This window comes from Priapulus caudatus, unplaced genomic scaffold, assembly GCF_000485595.1.
Source record: "Priapulus caudatus unplaced genomic scaffold, Priapulus_caudatus-5.0.1 Scaffold303, whole genome shotgun sequence".
In the NCBI taxonomy this organism is placed as follows: domain Eukaryota; kingdom Metazoa; phylum Priapulida; class Priapulimorpha; order Priapulimorphida; family Priapulidae; genus Priapulus; species Priapulus caudatus.
Genome location: NW_014577364.1, coordinates 232765 through 237204, shown reverse-complemented (window position 1 = coordinate 237204; position 4440 = coordinate 232765).

Below are 4440 nucleotides of genomic sequence, written 5' to 3'. Positions count from 1 at the left end.
ACCCCCTGGACTCCACCCGTCAGTGCAAGCGCACACGGTATCAGTCTACAGTTCCCAGGGGCGTGTACAGTGGGGGGTCCAGGGGGTCCGGACCCCCCCCCCCTCTGCTCGCGCAGAAAACGCATCTGAGGGGGTCTAATTTCAAAAATTTCCTGGGGGAGAGCCCCCCAGACCCCCCCTTCGCGTGCTCCTGTACACGCCCCTGGTTTCGCCCCCCCTCAGAAAATACCCTGGCGCCGCCCCTGGGCCTACCTATTAATTTGCCGGATTCTAGCTTTCTCCTCGTGCGTGGGAAAAGGGGAGGTTAGCGGGTTGCGTGGTTCCCTGAATCAGGAATATTACAAATCGTGTCTAGTGCTAGTCTAGTAATAGCCACGAACTGCGGATCTGCTCGTCGGTTGTATGCTTCACGCGCGCATATATTCACTCAGTAGCAGCGAAGCTTTTTTTGTGGTGGCAGTGAGTATCACAAGATCGAGTTTGGTGAAGAGAGAGAGAGAGAGCCTAAATATGTATAATGGGAAGACAGCGCGCGCGTAAATGAGGGAATGGTGTCGATAGAAGAGGGAGAGGGTGAGAGACAGTGAAGGCGAGTGTGAGTGAGAGAGAAAAAAGAGAGCGAGTGAAAGTATGAGCAAGCTAGGAAGATAGTTAGTGAGTGTGTATGGAGGAGGAGAGAGTTTGGAAGAAAGCAAGAGAGAAACCCCCCTCAATCCTAAATTTATAACGGGCCATGTCATGTTAATTATTTGGACACCGATATCTTGCAATTTCGATTATCCTAAAACTATATATACCAGGGATTATTGTTATTTTATTTCTACACTGATAACTTATCAATACTATATCTTAAATTAATATCATAGAATGTCATACTAATCATTTGTACACTGGTTTCTTGTAATTACTAATATCCTAAATGTATAATGTACTATAATGTATAACTACTAACAACTAACTGCAACTAACTGACCACGCGCGCGTTTTGTCAGGCGATATACGCTATATGGTGTAGACGCCGCTGACAGAATTGGGTCATTACGAGTTTGTTGTTGTTGTTATTTGCATTACGGCGTGATTGCCGGCCACGGCAAATTTATACCAAAACACATTGTGTATGTTAATTGAGCACATTTGGTCCCGAGTAGTTTTAACATTTTAATAAAGATTATAGCCGTGCGTTGCTATAGCGACGGTTACTTTTAATCGGCGAAGATATTACCCAGCTTTAGAGTTACGTAATTTTTGTTACCGTCGGCCGGGACTAGGATTGACAATGTATCAATTTATGGAACTCGAGCTTTTTTAATGCTAGCGCAACGAACCTTTTACTTTTGGCTAGAGTACATGATATATGTTGCATATATACGTTGTATATATATTGTATATATATTGTATATATATTGTATATATACGTTGTATATATGTTGAATATACATATATATATTATATAAGTATATGTCATGATTTCGGCTTAGCAATGATTCGTTTGTAATGGCGCGACGCGCAAGTGAAAATTGCCTGGCGGTGTTAACACGGGCGGCCAGTTCTTGACAGGAGAGACGAAAAGAACAAGGCCACGACTGAGAGCGGCCGATGACAGCTACCGACGGCACCGCAGATAGAAATACGCACAAAGACCGCGGCAAAACACAACCCCGTCATCAACACTTATACACTTACTTTGTGAAGGCCGTCGATAGAGGTCAACATAGAGAACAACAGCAGGGAATTCGAGCAAAGTAAAGTTTTACCTGAACAGGGCAGCTCCTTATGTAGAATGCATAGCTGTGCGTATTATAATGTTGAAAATTGTAGTATCACAGCCATTCATCTCGTTGACAAGGGATCGAGTTAAGAAAGTTAGGCCGCACGAAATTAACAAATTATAACAGATAAATCTGAAATACGCAACGTAAAGTCACGCCGCACGTAAAGACCGAGCAATATTAGTTCATTGCTTTTATTCAAAATGTTGTGAATTCATATAGTGTCAGATCTCGCAGTAAATTGGCCATGGGTTTCATTGACCATGTGATGGATGAGTTACAAGCGGATATAGTTAGTATTCATGTATTATGAATACGACAGTGATATGCGATATATGTAATTAGTCTATGTCGGTTCCACTTCCAGTTCCATTTTACATAACTTAGCTTCAGCTTCGATTTAATGCTCAGTATCCTCAGCTTACAGCGTCTGATCTCAGTTCGCGCTTCACTAATAGCCTATCTGTGTCACTAACTTCCTTGCAATGTGGAATTGCTCATGGTGGCAGATATCTATGCGCGCATGATTAATATATGCTAAACATAATAATATTTTCTTGAGATTATACGTTCAAATTGGAGAGCATAGATTCGCGTGATGTTTTAATGCGAAAGATTTCGATTCCAAATATTTCTCTGTAATATTTCAAAGACTCCATAGCTTTGTTGCATCTCCATTCCCCGCAACGTTGACTGAAAAGCTTTATCAGTTTCTATGCCGTTGGGTGGCGCTAGTATTGTGTCTGTAAAATACTGTTTAACGCCCAAAGACATATATAGAATTTTGTTGAAATGATTCGTTTCAACCAAAGAGCGCACACTCCCGAATTATTTGATATAAACCATCAAAATTCGAATGCCTCAATTTAATAGCTGCAACTGCCCAGTGTCACTAACATCCTTGCAATAGCGGCAGATCTTTGTGCGCGCATGTCTATATCTGCTAACAGTAATAATATTTACTTGAGATTGTACGTTTGAAATATAGAGTGCAAACTCTAGCGTAAATTGAAGCAAAAAAATGATCCCAATTCCTCACTTTGTCCATTCTTTGACGCCCTCTCCTCACGACATCTCAATTCCCCGCAACTAAGAATGAAATTATGCACGTGTATATGCATTTGATTTGGTTGGCGTTAGTATATCGTATAACTTAGGAAAATAATCAGCAGGATAAAGGGCCGATTCATCTGAACATACCCTATATTACACTAATTAATAGTTATTTATACCGCAATTAGTACCTGCTCAAAACTTTAAAGATATACCTTAGTGTGGAAAATATTAGGCCCCTACGCGCAATGTGAGTTTAGCCACACACATACCACTCTCTTCCGTCGGAGACCTTAGCTCCCGACTACCGGTGGGGACCATAGGTCGCTGTGTCGGGTGATCTCTTGTGATAGGCCATAGAGATGGCAAAACTACAGATGTATTGCCTTAGTTTCATTAACTGTACTTAATTGTATTAGTTCATTACTTCATGTTTACCATCGCGAGCTACGAAGGTTGGTAACCGTGTGGGTATCGAACAGACATACACTCGCTCACGTAGCGATCGACTGTGCTTCGGTTCACGCTAGCTTCAGTTCGCTTCTTACTTTCAGTTCTACATTACATTTCAGGGACCTCCATTCATGTGTGGACAAGGTGAATTAACGGCTCAGGGTGACGGAGAGGTAATTGTGTATTCGTTTGTGAGTGAGGTTAAAGGCGTGATTTACCCGTTGTCTCAAGACAGAACGATTTCGAGAGTAAGCTCATCCGACTTTCAATGATATAAGAAGATGAAACGACAACAGTTCCAATATATTAAACATCACAACTGATTGTTTTTATATTCTTCATATACCTGTAACAGCGTGCAACGATCTCAATAATGATAAAAGTAAACGATTCGTTTTTACTGATCATTATTTCTTGCTATGTCGCAGTAAATGGATGTTAGATATAGAAGGAGAAGATTTCGTAGAGCAACATACATCGTCATCAGTCAAAACGTGAACAAACATAAACGCTGAGCGATAAAAATGAACTAATACTACTGAGATACACGAATGTTCCTAGCTATCAATCATCAGTAAATGTTCAAAACAAATAACATGCGACGGAGCGGCCATGAAATGGACTACATACGCCTTACATAATAGTCCGAATGCCGACACATCCAGAATTAATAGTAGAAGAACGGCTTTTTACTTTATCTATCGATGTAGGATGTATGAAGCCTCCTAGCTGGTATAGCGGCCAGGCTAACCCAGGCCAGTAGGGCCTACTCGTATTTTTACAATACACATACCTAGTAATGAGAATATAAACTATAATTAAAAGATGCGCAATAGGTAGTAGTAACAATAGCGGCGTTTTTTTATTTATCACAACTACGAAATTGCAGAGCAAGATCAAATCCGTTTGAAATGGATTCATTAGGAATCACATTTCAGCTAACAGACGGACTTAGCCAGTCAAATGCACACGTCTACGCCCATGTCACAATGCTGATTAGGGAATTAGTTCACAGTACTTGCAGCCACAAATCATTTACACAGCTATAAAATTTGCTTAGATGTAATTCGGATTGTAACATAAAGTTCCCCGTATCCGCATTGTTCGACACATCACAGAGATTAAGTATTTCGCCAAGCATTTGTAATAATTATTATACATTACT